Source organism: Hyla sarda, chromosome 2 (assembly GCF_029499605.1).
Source record: "Hyla sarda isolate aHylSar1 chromosome 2, aHylSar1.hap1, whole genome shotgun sequence".
Lineage (NCBI taxonomy): Eukaryota > Metazoa > Chordata > Amphibia > Anura > Hylidae > Hyla > Hyla sarda.
Genome location: NC_079190.1, coordinates 18941415 through 18957712, shown reverse-complemented (window position 1 = coordinate 18957712; position 16298 = coordinate 18941415).

Below are 16298 nucleotides of genomic sequence, written 5' to 3'. Positions count from 1 at the left end.
ACCTCCGTCCTCAGGGAGGGGGAGATGAGGGGGTGTGGCTTATTCCTCTCATGCAGACCTGCGTCCTCTGGGAGGGGGAGATGAGGGGGCGTGGCTTCTTTCTCTCATGCAGACCTGTGTCCTCTGGGAGGGGGAGATGAGGGGCGTGGCTTATTTCTCTCATGCAGACTCCGTCCTTAAGGAGGGGGAGATGAGGGGGTGTGGCTTCTTTCTCTCATGCAGACCTCTGTCCTCCAGGAGGGGGAGATGAGGGGGCGTGGCTTCTTTCTCTCATGCAGACCTCCGTCCTCCGGGAGGGGAAGATGAGGGGGCGTGGCTTCTTTCTCTCATGCAGACTTCCGTCCTCCAGGAGGGGGAGATGAGGGGGCGTGGCTTCTTTCTGTCATGCAGACCTGCGTCCTCCGGGAGGGGATGATGAGGGGGCGTGGCTTCTTTCTCATGCAGACCTACTTCCTCCAGGAGGGGGAGATGAAGGGGCGTGGCTTATTTCTCTCATGCAGACTTCCGTCCTCAGGGAGGGAGAGATGAGGGGGCGTGGCTTATTCCTCTCATGCAGACCTGCGTCCTCTGGGAGGGGGAGATGAGGGGGCGTGGCTTCTTTCTCTCATGCAGACCTGTGTCCTCTGGGACGGGGAGATGAGGGGCGTGGCTTATTTCTCTCATGCAGACTCCGTCCTCCAGGAGGGGGAGATGAGGGGGCGTTGCTTCTTTCTCACGCAGACCTCCTTCCTCCGGGAGGGGGAGATGAGGGGGTGTGGCTTCTTTCTCTCATGCAAACTCCGTCCTCCGGGAGGGGGAGATGAGGGGGCGTGGCTTAGTTCTCTCATGCAGACCTGTGTCCTCCGGGAGGGGGAGGTGAGGGGGCGTGGCTTCTTTCTCTCATGCAGATCTGAGTCCTCCAGGAGGGGGAGATGAGGGGGCGTGGCTTCTTTCTCTCATGCAGACCTGCGTCCTCCAGGAGGGGGAGATGAGGAGGCATGGCTTATTTCTGTCATACAGACCTGTGTCCTCCGGGAGGGGGAGATGAGGAGGCGTGGCTTCTTTCTGTCATACAGACCTGTGTCCTCCGGGAGGGTGTGTGGCTTATTTCTCTCATGCAGACCTGAGTCCTCCAGGAGGGGGAGATGAGGGGGCATGGCTTCTTTCTGTCATGCAGACCTGAGTCCTCCAGGAGGGGGAGATGAGGGGGCGTGGCTTCTTTCTGTCATGCACACCTGCGTCCTCCAGGAGGGGGAGATGAGGGGGTGTGGCTTCTTTCTCTCATGCAGACCTCCATCCTCCAGGAGGGGGAGATGAGGGTGTGTGGCTTATTTCTCTCATGCAGACCTGAGTCCTCCAGGAGGGGGAGATGAGGGGGCGTGGCTTCTTTCTGTCATGCAGACCTGCGTCCTCCAGGAGGGGAAGATGAGGGGGCGTGGCTTCTTTCTCTCATGCAGACCTCCGTCCTCCGGGAGGGGAAGATGAGGGGGCGTGGCTTCTTTCTCTCATGCAGACTTCCGTCCTCCAGGAGGGGGAGATGAGGGGGCGTGGCTTCTTTCTGTCATGCAGACCTGCGTCCTCCGGGAGGGGATGATGAGGGGGCGTGGCTTCTTTCTCATGCAGACCTACTTCCTCCAGGAGGGGGAGATGAAGGGGCGTGGCTTATTTCTCTCATGCAGACTTCCGTCCTCAGGGAGGGAGAGATGAGGGGGCGTGGCTTATTCCTCTCATGCAGACCTGCGTCCTCTGGGAGGGGGAGATGAGGGGGCGTGGCTTCTTTCTCTCATGCAGACCTGTGTCCTCTGGGACGGGGAGATGAGGGGCGTGGCTTATTTCTCTCATGCAGACTCCGTCCTCCAGGAGGGGGAGATGAGGGGGCGTTGCTTCTTTCTCACGCAGACCTCCTTCCTCCGGGAGGGGGAGATGAGGGGGTGTGGCTTCTTTCTCTCATGCAAACTCCGTCCTCCGGGAGGGGGAGATGAGGGGGCGTGGCTTAGTTCTCTCATGCAGACCTGTGTCCTCCGGGAGGGGGAGGTGAGGGGGCGTGGCTTCTTTCTCTCATGCAGATCTGAGTCCTCCAGGAGGGGGAGATGAGGGGGCGTGGCTTCTTTCTCTCATGCAGACCTGCGTCCTCCAGGAGGGGGAGATGAGGAGGCATGGCTTATTTCTGTCATACAGACCTGTGTCCTCCGGGAGGGGGAGATGAGGAGGCGTGGCTTCTTTCTGTCATACAGACCTGTGTCCTCCGGGAGGGTGTGTGGCTTATTTCTCTCATGCAGACCTGAGTCCTCCAGGAGGGGGAGATGAGGGGGCATGGCTTCTTTCTGTCATGCAGACCTGAGTCCTCCAGGAGGGGGAGATGAGGGGGCGTGGCTTCTTTCTGTCATGCACACCTGCGTCCTCCAGGAGGGGGAGATGAGGGGGTGTGGCTTCTTTCTCTCATGCAGACCTCCATCCTCCAGGAGGGGGAGATGAGGGGGTGTGGCTTATTTCTCTCATGCAGACCTGAGTCCTCCAGGAGGGGGAGATGAGGGGGCGTGGCTTCTTTCTGTCATGCAGACCTGCGTCCTCCAGGAGGGGAAGATGAGGGGGCGTGGCTTCTTTCTCTCATGCAGACCTCCGTCCTCCGGGAGGGGAAGATGAGGGGGCGTGGCTTCTTTCTCTCATGCAGACTTCCGTCCTCCAGGAGGGGGAGATGAGGGGGCGTGGCTTCTTTCTGTCATGCAGACCTGCGTCCTCCGGGAGGGGATGATGAGGGGGCGTGGCTTCTTTCTCATGCAGACCTACTTCCTCCAGGAGGGGGAGATGAAGGGGCGTGGCTTATTTCTCTCATGCAGACCTCCGTCCTCAGGGAGGGAGAGATAAGGGGGAGTGGCTTATTCCTCTCATGCAGACCTGCGTCCTCTGGGAGGGGGAGATGAGGGGGCGTGGCTTCTTTCTCTCATGCAGACCTGTGTCCTCTGGGAGGGGGAGATGAGGGGCGTGGCTTATTTCTCTCATGCAGACTCCGTCCTTAAGGAGGGGGAGATGAGGGGGTGTGGCTTCTTTCTCTCATGCAGACCTCTGTCCTCCAGGAGGGGGAGATGAGGGGGCGTGGCTTCTTTCTCTCATGCAGACCTCCGTCCTCCGGGAGGGGAAGATGAGGGGGCGTGGCTTCTTTCTCTCATGCAGACTTCCGTCCTCCAGGAGGGGGAGATGAGGGGGCGTGGCTTCTTTCTGTCATGCAGACCTGCGTCCTCCGGGAGGGGATGATGAGGGGGCGTGGCTTCTTTCTCATGCAGACCTACTTCCTCCAGGAGGGGGAGATGAAGGGGCGTGGCTTATTTCTCTCATGCAGACCTCCATCCTCAGGGAGGGAGAGATGAGGGGGCGTGGCTTATTCCTCTCATGCAGACCTGCGTCCTCTGGGAGGGGGAGATGAGGGGGCGTGGCTTCTTTCTCTCATGCAGACCTGTGTCCTCTGGGACGGGGAGATGAGGGGCGTGGCTTATTTCTCTCATGCAGACTCCGTCCTCCAGGAGGGGGAGATGAGGGGGCGTTGCTTCTTTCTCACGCAGACCTCCTTCCTCCGGGAGGGGGAGATGAGGGGGTGTGGCTTCTTTCTCTCATGCAAACTCCGTCCTCCGGGAGGGGGAGATGAGGGGGCGTGGCTTAGTTCTCTCATGCAGACCTGTGTCCTCCGGGAGGGGGAGGTGAGGGGGCGTGGCTTCTTTCTCTCATGCAGATCTGAGTCCTCCAGGAGGGGGAGATGAGGGGGCGTTGCTTCTTTCTCTCATGCAGACCTGCGTCCTCCAGGAGGGGGAGATGAGGAGGCATGGCTTATTTCTGTCATACAGACCTGTGTCCTCCGGGAGGGGGAGATGAGGAGGCGTGGCTTCTTTCTGTCATACAGACCTGTGTCCTCCGGGAGGGTGTGTGGCTTATTTCTCTCATGCAGACCTGAGTCCTCCAGGAGGGGGAGATGAGGGGGCATGGCTTCTTTCTGTCATGCACACCTGAGTCCTCCAGGAGGGGGAGATGAGGGGGCGTGGCTTCTTTCTGTCATGCACACCTGCGTCCTCCAGGAGGGGGAGATGAGGGGGTGTGGCTTCTTTCTCTCATGCAGACCTCCATCCTCCAGGAGGGGGAGATGAGGGGGTGTGGCTTATTTATCTCATGCAGACCTGAGTCCTCCAGGAGGGGGAGATGAGGGGGCGTGGCTTCTTTCTGTCATGCAGACCTGCGTCCTCCAGGAGGGGGAGATGAGGGGGCGTGGCTTCTTTCTGTCATGCAGACCTGCGTCCTCCAGGAGGGGGAGATGAGGGGGCGTGGCTTCTTTCTGTTATGCAGACCTGCGTCCTCCAGGAGGGGGAGATGAGGGGGTGTGGCTTCTTTCTCTCATGCAGACCTCCATCCTCCAGGAGGGGGAGATGAGGGGGCGTGGCTTCTTTCTCTCATGTAGACCTCCGTTCTCCAGGAGGGGGAGATGAGGGGGTGTGGCTTCTTTCTCTCATGCAGACCTCCGTCCTCCGGGAGGGGAAGATGAGGGGGCGTGGCTTCTTTCTCTCATGCAGACTTCCGTCCTCCAGGAGGGGGAGATGAGGGGGCGTGGCTTCTTTCTGTCATGCAGACCTGCGTCCTCCGGGAGGGGATGATGAGGGGGCGTGGCTTCTTTCTCATGCAGACCTCTGTCCTCCAGGAGGGAGAGATGAGGGGGCGTGGCTTATTCCTCTCATGCAGACCTGCGTCCTCTGGGAGATGAGGGGGCGTGGCTTCTTTCTCTCATGCAGACCTTTGTCCTCTGGGAGGGGGAGATGAGGGGCGTGGCTTATTTCTCTCATGCAGACTCCGTCCTCCAGGAGGGGGAGATGAGGGGGCGTTGCTTCTTTCTCACGCAGACCTCCTTCCTCCGGGAGGGGGAAATGAGGGGGTGTGGCTTCTTTCTCTCATGCAAACTCCGTCCTCCGGGAGGGGGAGATGAGGGGGCATGGCTTAGTTCTCTCATGCAGACCTGTGTCCTCCGGGAGGGGGAGGTGAGGGGGCGTGGCTTCTTTCTCTCATGCAGACCTGCATCCTCCGGGAGGGGGAGATGAGAGGGCGTGGCTTCTTTCTCTCATGTAGACCTCCGTCCTCCAGGAGGGGGAGGTGAGGGGGCGTGGCTTCTTTCTCTCATGCAGACCTGCGTCCTCTGGGAGGGGGAGATGAGGGGGCGTGGCTTCTTTTTCTCATGCAGACCTGCGTCCTCCAGGAGGGGGAGATGAGGGGGTGTGGCTTCTTTCTGTCATGCAGACCTGTGTCCTCCGGGAGGGGGAGATGAGGAGGCGTGGCTTCTTTCTGTCATACAGACCTGTGTCCTCCGGGAGGGTGTGTGGCTTATTTCTCTCATGCAGACCTGAGTCCTCCAGGAGGGGGAGATGAGGGGGCATGGCTTCTTTCTGTCATGCAGACCTGAGTCCTCCAGGAGGGGGAGATGAGGGGGCGTGGCTTCTTTCTGTCATGCACACCTACGTCCTCCAGGAGGGGGAGATGAGGGGGTGTGGCTTCTTTCTCTCATGCAGACCTCCATCCTCCAGGAGGGGGAGATGAGGGTGTGTGGCTTATTTCTCTCATGCAGACCTGAGTCCTCCAGGAGGGGGAGATGAGGGGGCGTGGCTTCTTTCTGTCATGCAGACCTGCGTCCTCCAGGAGGGGAAGATGAGGGGGCGTGGCTTCTTTCTCTCATGCAGACCTCCGTCCTCCGGGAGGGGAAGATGAGGGGGCGTGGCTTCTTTCTCTCATGCAGACTTCCGTCCTCCAGGAGGGGGAGATGAGGGGGCGTGGCTTCTTTCTGTCATGCAGACCTGCGTCCTCCGGGAGGGGATGATGAGGGGGCGTGGCTTCTTTCTCATGCAGACCTACTTCCTCCAGGAGGGGGAGATGAGGGGGCGTGGCTTCTTTCTCATGCAGACCTACTTCCTCCAGGAGGGGGAGATGAAGGGGCGTGGCTTATTTCTCTCATGCAGACCTGCGTCCTCTGGGAGGGGGAGATGAGGGGGCGTGGCTTCTTTCTCTCATGCAGACCTGTGTCCTCTGGGAGGGGGAGATGAGGGGCGTGGCTTATTTCTCTCATGCAGACTCCGTCCTTAAGGAGGGGGAGATGAGGGGGTGTGGCTTCTTTCTCTCATGCAGACCTCTGTCCTCCAGGAGGGGGAGATGAGGGGGCGTGGCTTCTTTCTCTCATGCAGACCTCCGTCCTCCGGGAGGGGAAGATGAGGGGGCGTGGCTTCTTTCTCTCATGCAGACTTCCGTCCTCCAGGAGGGGGAGATGAGGGGGCGTGGCTTCTTTCTGTCATGCAGACCTGCGTCCTCCGGGAGGGGATGATGAGGGGGCGTGGCTTCTTTCTCATGCAGACCTACTTCCTCCAGGAGGGGGAGATGAAGGGGCGTGGCTTATTTCTCTCATGCAGACCTCCATCCTCAGGGAGGGAGAGATGAGGGGGCGTGGCTTATTCCTCTCATGCAGACCTGCGTCCTCTGGGAGGGGGAGATGAGGGGGCGTGGCTTCTTTCTCTCATGCAGACCTGTGTCCTCTGGGACGGGGAGATGAGGGGCGTGGCTTATTTCTCTCATGCAGACTCCGTCCTCCAGGAGGGGGAGATGAGGGGGCGTTGCTTCTTTCTCACGCAGACCTCCTTCCTCCGGGAGGGGGAGATGAGGGGGTGTGGCTTCTTTCTCTCATGCAAACTCCGTCCTCCGGGAGGGGGAGATGAGGGGGCGTGGCTTAGTTCTCTCATGCAGACCTGTGTCCTCCGGGAGGGGGAGGTGAGGGGGCGTGGCTTCTTTCTCTCATGCAGATCTGAGTCCTCCAGGAGGGGGAGATGAGGGGGCGTGGCTTCTTTCTCTCATGCAGACCTGCGTCCTCCAGGAGGGGGAGATGAGGAGGCATGGCTTATTTCTGTCATACAGACCTGTGTCCTCCGGGAGGGGGAGATGAGGAGGCGTGGCTTCTTTCTGTCATACAGACCTGTGTCCTCCGGGAGGGTGTGTGGCTTATTTCTCTCATGCAGACCTGAGTCCTCCAGGAGGGGGAGATGAGGGGGCATGGCTTCTTTCTGTCATGCAGACCTGAGTCCTCCAGGAGGGGGAGATGAGGGGGCGTGGCTTCTTTCTGTCATGCACACCTGCGTCCTCCAGGAGGGGGAGATGAGGGGGTGTGGCTTCTTTCTCTCATGCAGACCTCCATCCTCCAGGAGGGGGAGATGAGGGGGTGTGGCTTATTTATCTCATGCAGACCTGAGTCCTCCAGGAGGGGGAGATGAGGGGGCGTGGCTTCTTTCTGTCATGCAGACCTGCGTCCTCCAGGAGGGGGAGATGAGGGGGCGTGGCTTCTTTCTGTCATGCAGACCTGCGTCCTCCAGGAGGGGGAGATGAGGGGGCGTGGCTTCTTTCTGTTATGCAGACCTGCGTCCTCCAGGAGGGGGAGATGAGGGGGTGTGGCTTCTTTCTCTCATGCAGACCTCCATCCTCCAGGAGGGGGAGATGAGGGGGCGTGGCTTCTTTCTCTCATGTAGACCTCCGTTCTCCAGGAGGGGGAGATGAGGGGGTGTGGCTTCTTTCTCTCATGCAGACCTCCGTCCTCCGGGAGGGGAAGATGAGGGGGCGTGGCTTCTTTCTCTCATGCAGACTTCCGTCCTCCAGGAGGGGGAGATGAGGGGGCGTGGCTTCTTTCTGTCATGCAGACCTGCGTCCTCCGGGAGGGGATGATGAGGGGGCGTGGCTTCTTTCTCATGCAGACCTCTGTCCTCCAGGAGGGAGAGATGAGGGGGCGTGGCTTATTCCTCTCATGCAGACCTGCGTCCTCTGGGAGATGAGGGGGCGTGGCTTCTTTCTCTCATGCAGACCTTTGTCCTCTGGGAGGGGGAGATGAGGGGCGTGGCTTATTTCTCTCATGCAGACTCCGTCCTCCAGGAGGGGGAGATGAGGGGGCGTTGCTTCTTTCTCACGCAGACCTCCTTCCTCCGGGAGGGGGAAATGAGGGGGTGTGGCTTCTTTCTCTCATGCAAACTCCGTCCTCCGGGAGGGGGAGATGAGGGGGCATGGCTTAGTTCTCTCATGCAGACCTGTGTCCTCCGGGAGGGGGAGGTGAGGGGGCGTGGCTTCTTTCTCTCATGCAGACCTGCATCCTCCGGGAGGGGGAGATGAGAGGGCGTGGCTTCTTTCTCTAATGTAGACCTCCGTCCTCCAGGAGGGGGAGGTGAGGGGGCGTGGCTTCTTTCTCTCATGCAGACCTGCGTCCTCTGGGAGGGGGAGATGAGGGGGCGTGGCTTCTTTTTCTCATGCAGACCTGCGTCCTCCAGGAGGGGGAGATGAGGGGGTGTGGCTTCTTTCTGTCATGCAGACCTGTGTCCTCCGGGAGGGGGAGATGAGGAGGCGTGGCTTCTTTCTGTCATACAGACCTGTGTCCTCCGGGAGGGTGTGTGGCTTATTTCTCTCATGCAGACCTGAGTCCTCCAGGAGGGGGAGATGAGGGGGCATGGCTTCTTTCTGTCATGCAGACCTGAGTCCTCCAGGAGGGGGAGATGAGGGGGCGTGGCTTCTTTCTGTCATGCACACCTGCGTCCTCCAGGAGGGGGAGATGAGGGGGTGTGGCTTCTTTCTCTCATGCAGACCTCCATCCTCCAGGAGGGGGAGATGAGGGTGTGTGGCTTATTTCTCTCATGCAGACCTGAGTCCTCCAGGAGGGGGAGATGAGGGGGCGTGGCTTCTTTCTGTCATGCAGACCTGCGTCCTCCAGGAGGGGAAGATGAGGGGGCGTGGCTTCTTTCTCTCATGCAGACCTCCGTCCTCCGGGAGGGGAAGATGAGGGGGCGTGGCTTCTTTCTCTCATGCAGACTTCCGTCCTCCAGGAGGGGGAGATGAGGGGGCGTGGCTTCTTTCTGTCATGCAGACCTGCGTCCTCCGGGAGGGGATGATGAGGGGGCGTGGCTTCTTTCTCATGCAGACCTACTTCCTCCAGGAGGGGGAGATGAAGGGGCGTGGCTTATTTCTCTCATGCAGACCTCCGTCCTCAGGGAGGGAGAGATGAGGGGGCGTGGCTTATTCCTCTCATGCAGACCTGCGTCCTCTGGGAGGGGGAGATGAGGGGGCGTGGCTTCTTTCTCTCATGCAGACCTGTGTCCTCTGGGAGGGGGAGATGAGGGGCGTGGCTTATTTCTCTCATGCAGACTCCGTCCTTAAGGAGGGGGAGATGAGGGGGTGTGGCTTCTTTCTCTCATGCAGACCTCTGTCCTCCAGGAGGGGGAGATGAGGGGGCGTGGCTTCTTTCTCTCATGCAGACCTCCGTCCTCCGGGAGGGGAAGATGAGGGGGCGTGGCTTCTTTCTCTCATGCAGACTTCCGTCCTCCAGGAGGGGGAGATGAGGGGGCGTGGCTTCTTTCTGTCATGCAGACCTGCGTCCTCCGGGAGGGGATGATGAGGGGGCGTGGCTTCTTTCTCATGCAGACCTACTTCCTCCAGGAGGGGGAGATGAAGGGGCGTGGCTTATTTCTCTCATGCAGACCTCCATCCTCAGGGAGGGAGAGATGAGGGGGCGTGGCTTATTCCTCTCATGCAGACCTGCGTCCTCTGGGAGGGGGAGATGAGGGGGCGTGGCTTCTTTCTCTCATGCAGACCTGTGTCCTCTGGGACGGGGAGATGAGGGGCGTGGCTTATTTCTCTCATGCAGACTCCGTCCTCCAGGAGGGGGAGATGAGGGGGCGTTGCTTCTTTCTCACGCAGACCTCCTTCCTCCGGGAGGGGGAGATGAGGGGGTGTGGCTTCTTTCTTTCATGCAAACTCCGTCCTCCGGGAGGGGGAGATGAGGGGGCGTGGCTTAGTTCTCTCATGCAGACCTGTGTCCTCCGGGAGGGGGAGGTGAGGGGGCGTGGCTTCTTTCTCTCATGCAGATTTGAGTCCTCCAGGAGGGGGAGATGAGGGGGCGTGGCTTCTTTCTCTCATGCAGACCTGCGTCCTCCAGGAGGGGGAGATGAGGAGGCATGGCTTATTTCTGTCATACAGACCTGTGTCCTCCGGGAGGGGGAGATGAGGAGGCGTGGCTTCTTTCTGTCATACAGACCTGTGTCCTCCGGGAGGGTGTGTGGCTTATTTCTCTCATGCAGACCTGAGTCCTCCAGGAGGGGGAGATGAGGGGGCATGGCTTCTTTCTGTCATGCAGACCTGAGTCCTCCAGGAGGGGGAGATGAGGGGGCGTGGCTTCTTTCTGTCATGCACACCTGCGTCCTCCAGGAGGGGGAGATGAGGGGGTGTGGCTTCTTTCTCTCATGCAGACCTCCATCCTCCAGGAGGGGGAGATGAGGGGGTGTGGCTTATTTATCTCATGCAGACCTGAGTCCTCCAGGAGGGGGAGATGAGGGGGCGTGGCTTCTTTCTGTCATGCAGACCTGCGTCCTCCAGGAGGGGGAGATGAGGGGGCGTGGCTTCTTTCTGTCATGCAGACCTGCGTCCTCCAGGAGGGGGAGATGAGGGGGCGTGGCTTCTTTCTGTTATGCAGACGTGCGTCCTCCAGGAGGGGGAGATGAGGGGTGTGGCTTCTTTCTCTCATGCAGACCTCCATCCTCCAGGAGGGGGAGATGAGGGGGCGTGGCTTCTTTCTCTCATGTAGACCTCCGTTCTCCAGGAGGGGGAGATGAGGGGGTGTGGCTTCTTTCTCTCATGCAGACCTCCGTCCTCCGGGAGGGGAAGATGAGGGGGCGTGGCTTCTTTCTCTCATGCAGACTTCCGTCCTCCAGGAGGGGGAGATGAGGGGGCGTGGCTTCTTTCTGTCATGCAGACCTGCGTCCTCCGGGAGGGGATGATGAGGGGGCGTGGCTTCTTTCTCATGCAGACCTCTGTCCTCCAGGAGGGAGAGATGAGGGGGCGTGGCTTATTCCTCTCATGCAGACCTGCGTCCTCTGGGAGGGGGAGATGAGGGGGCGTGGCTTCTTTCTCTCATGCAGACCTTTGTCCTCTGGGAGGGGGAGATGAGGGGCGTGGCTTATTTCTCTCATGCAGACTCCGTCCTCCAGGAGGGGGAGATGAGGGGGCGTTGCTTCTTTCTCACGCAGACCTCCTTCCTCCGGGAGGGGGAAATGAGGGGGTGTGGCTTCTTTCTCTCATGCAAACTCCGTCCTCCGGGAGGGGGAGATGAGGGGGCATGGCTTAGTTCTCTCATGCAGACCTGTGTCCTCCGGGAGGGGGAGGTGAGGGGGCGTGGCTTCTTTCTCTCATGCAGACCTGCATCCTCCGGGAGGGGGAGATGAGAGGGCGTGGCTTCTTTCTCTCATGTAGACCTCCGTCCTCCAGGAGGGGGAGGTGAGGGGGCGTGGCTTCTTTCTCTCATGCAGACCTGCGTCCTCTGGGAGGGGGAGATGAGGGGGCGTGGCTTCTTTTTCTCATGCAGACCTGCGTCCTCCAGGAGGGGGAGATGAGGGGTGTGGCTTCTTTCTGTCATGCAGACCTGTGTCCTCCGGGAGGGGGAGATGAGGGGGCGTGGCTTATTTATGTCATACAGACCTGTGTCCTCCGGGAGGGGGAGATGAGGGGGCGTGGCTTCTTTCTCTCATGCAGACCTGCGTCCTCTGGGAGGGGGAGGTGAAGGGGCGTGGCTTCTACCTCTCATGCAGACCTGCGTCCTCCGGGAGGGGAGATGAGGGGGCGTGGCTTCTTTCTCTCATGCAGACCTCCGTCCTCCGGGAGGTGGAGATGAGGGGGCGTGGCTTCTTTCTCTCATGCAGACCTGTGACCTCCAGGAGGGGGAGATGAGGGGGTGTGGCTTCTTTTTCTCATGCAGACCTCCTTCCTCCAGGAGGGGGAGATGAGGGGATGTGGCTTATTTCTCTCATGCAGACTCCGTCCTCCAGGAGGGGGAGATGAGGGGGCGTTGCTCCTTTCTCACGCAGACCTCCTTCCTCCGGGAGGCAGAGATGAGGGGGCGTGGCTTCTTTCTCTCATGCAGACCTGCGTCCTCCAGGAGGGGGAGATGAGGGGGCGTGGCTTCTTTCTCTCATGCAGACCTGCGTCCTCCGGGCTCTGAAAGAACAGAGGTAAAAAAAACTGATGTGTTGTCCACAGCATAATCCTAACATGGCCGACGCTGTGGACGACAGTAAAAGATCCAACACAGAACTACAGAACTTCCTGGCCCACAAACAGCTAAGAAAAGAAGACACATACTACACAAACATATAATACATGTCAATTGCAAAAACCATGAGCATTAAAAGAAGATGCAATATAGCCAAAAATCTTAACTACCGGAGTACCCCTTTAAGACCTTTTTTCTTTCCTCCCAGTGTATCTGCACCCTTTAAATGCCCCTGCCTTCCCTTCTTTCTGTCCTGCCGTGTCCTCTTGCCTGTAGTCTGTAGTCTGTGAACCACTGCTTCTCCTCCCAGGCTTGTGTATAGGGATTCTAATGATGGCCACAGGCGGTGACGACATCTCATCGCACATGGCGGGCATTAGAAGCCATGTGCCATACTATAATATACACAAGCCTGGAAGGAAATGCAGTGGTAAAGTACATGCCCCTTTACAATACTGAGTGGCAATGCGTGCATTGTACGCGTCGCCATTCATGTTACTTCATCAGAGGGCGGGTGTGGCGAGTTAGACGACTGCGAGGCCCTTACGAGTTCGAAGTCTTAGGCGGCCGCCTAACTCGCCTAATGGTAGAGCCACCTCTGCTTCTTGAGCACATCCAGAAAGGACATTAATCTGTTGCTAACTATTCCAGATCGATAGGAATAGCACATCTAGTCTTCTTTTGCTATCAAGCCCTTTCCAATTGGTCTTTCTCCTGAATACTACCTTGTTGTACCTCTGTAGTGGAATTGGCTTGGCAGGAGAAATCGAAACAGTTTAAAACGTGTAAAAAAATATTCTTAAAATATGCCCTCCATACATGTCTATGGGAGGGGGCATGACGGCCGTCATGCCCCCTCCCATAGACATGCATGGAGGGGGCGTGTCGGGATGTCACAAGGGGACATGGCGTGACATCACGACCACTGCAGCTGGAACCCAGCGTTCACTCAAAATGTTGAGTGCTGTGCGGGGACCACGGAGCAGTAGGACTCCCGCGATCAGACATCTTATCCCCTATCCTTTGGATAAGGGGATACAATGTCTAGAGGCGGAGTACCCCTTTGAATAAGGCAGCAGCAAATCTGCGCAGAATACTGTACGTGTGAATAGACCCGAAAAGTGTTTTCCTGCCTACAGAGAAGTTTGGTTATTTTCTTGCCTGCAGTTCCCTCAGTGGCCAGCAGATGGCTTCTTAGGAGATAAGATGTCAGAATGGAGAGAGCAGGTTGGAGCAGTGTTTCAATGTGAATCATGGCAGCAGAGAAGCCCCTGGAGCTCCGCACTCAGTAATCAGGATTTTGCATTCGCACAGAAGCCTAAACTGCTTGTGTTCTGCCATGATATATTAAATGGATGTAATGTCGGATAACAGGGGAATATCCGGTATTATTCTAGAAGAGAGCGCCACATAAGAGCCGCCCGAAAATGTTTACTATTAGTGAGCTAAAAGTGATGGCCCGATCTGATGGAGATTATGTATGTATATGTAATTAGTATGCTGGGTTATCTGCTTCTCATCTGAGGCCTCTATTTACTAGAGGGGTCTTCACCCTATAATATCCCCCTATTAGTGAGGACAGGAGACCCCTCAAATCACCTGGGGGGGGGGGGCAGCGTCCCTGGAAAACAATGGCTGCTTACCATCGGGGGAGACTAAAGGGGTAGAGATAGCAATGGCCCCTGGGCCCTACTGACTGATGAGAGCCACAAGGCAAGGAACCTAGAAGGGCATCTCCAACTAGATGGATGGATGGATGGATGGATGGATAGATATAAGATAGATATGAGATAGATATGAGATAGATAGATATGAGATAGATATGAGATAGATAGATATGAGATAGATAGATAGATAGATATGAGATAGATAGATAGATAGATAGATAGATAGATATGAGATAGATAGATATATAGATAGATAGATATGAGATAGATAGATAGATAGATAGATATGAGATAGATAGATATGAGATAGATAGATATGAGATAGATAGATAGGAGATAGATAGATAGATAGATAGATAGATAGATAGATAGATAGATAGATATGAGATAGATAGATAGATAGATAGATAGATAGATAGATAGATAGATATGAGATAGATAGATATGAGATAGATAGATAGATAGATAGATAGATATGAGATAGATAGATATGAGATAGATAGATAGATATGAGATAGATAGATAGATAGATATGAGATGGATAGATAGATAGATGTGAGATAGATAGATATGAGATAGATAGATAAATATGAGATGGATAGATATAAGATAGATATGAGATAGATAGATAGATAGATATGAGATAGATAGATTTGAGATAGATAGATATGAGATAGATATGAGATAGATAGATGAGATAGATATAGATAGATATGAGATAGATAGATATGAGATAGATAGATAGATAGATAGATCCAAATAGGCAGCAGCACACACGAGGTAGGTGAAAAAACGTGGCAAAATGTATTGCATCATACCAGTGTACAGAGAACAACCTGTACACTGGTATGATGCAATAAATTTTGCCACGTTTTTTCACCTACCTCATATGTGCTGCTGCCTATTTGGATCTATCTATCCTGGGGTCCCCTTGCCAAGGCTCCGACACAGCTTGCACCATTTACGTATAGCCTCAGTTTTGGTTGTGCTGCTCTTCTGTGAAGTTTAGATAGATAGATAGATAGATATGAGATAGATAGATAGATAGATAGATAGATAGATATGAGATAGATAGATAGATAGATATGAAATAGATAGATATGAGATAGATAGATATGAGATAGATAGATATGAGATAGATAGATATGAGTTAGATAGATAGATAGATAGATAGATAGATATGAGATAGATAGATATATATGAGATAGATAGATAGATAGATATGAGATAGATAGATAGATTTGAGATAGATAGATATGAGATAGATAGATAGATATATAGATAGATTTGAGATAGATAGATATACGATAGATAGAGAGATATTAGATAGATAGGTAGATATGAGAGAGAGATAGATAGATATGAGAGAGAGATAGATAGATATGAGATAGATAGGTAGATAGATTTCAGATAGAGATAGATAGATCGATAGATATGAGATTGATAAATATAAGATAGATAGATATGAGATAGATGGATGGATAGATAGATAGATATTAGATAGATAGATAGATATTAGATAGATAGATAGATAGATAGATATGAGATAGATAGATAGATATATGAGATAAATAGATATATATGAGATAGATAGATAGATAGATAGATAGATATGAGATAGATAGATAGATTTGAGATAGATAGATATGAGATAAATAGATAGATATATAGATAGATTTGAGATAGATAGATATACGATAGATAGAGAGATATTAGATAGATAGGTAGATATGAGAGAGAGATAGATAGATATGAGAGAGAGATAGATAGATATGAGATAGATAGATATGAGTTAGATAGATAGATAGATAGATAGATATGAGATAGATAGATATATATATGAGATAAATAGATATATATGAGATAGATAGATAGATAGATAGATAGATAGATAGATAGATAGATATGAGATAGATAGATAGATTTGAGATAGATAGATATGAGATAAATAGATAGATATATAGATAGATTTGAGATAGATAGATATACGATAGATAGAGAGATATTAGATAGATAGGTAGATATGAGAGAGAGATAGATAGATATGAGAGAGAGATAGATAGATATGAGATAGATAGGTAGATAGATTTCAGATAGAGATAGATAGATCGATAGATATGAGATTGATAAATATAAGATAGATAGATATGAGATAGATGGATGGATAGATAGATAGATATTAGATAAATAGATAGATATGAGATAGATAGATGATATATAGATATGAGATAGATAGATAGATAGATAGATAGATAGATATGAGATAGATATGACCTTTAATATTTTTTTTTTGTAAACAGCAGTATGACAATTGTAACCATTTTTTCTTTTAGACCTTTTCCATTTTCTTTTCTTTTCTTTTCTTATCATTATTCCTACCGAGTAAAGTTAACCCCTCGTGTCCCGGCAGGTGAGCCCCCCAGCCACCTCCAGCCTATGCAGCAGGCAGCATGTATGTGGAGTATCCAGCAAATAGTAAAATGACAAAATGCCAGGGAGCAGGAGCGAACAACCTGTGGGTGTATTCCAGCCAGGCAAGGCGAGCGAACGGCTGAGGAGAGAGCCCAGACCCC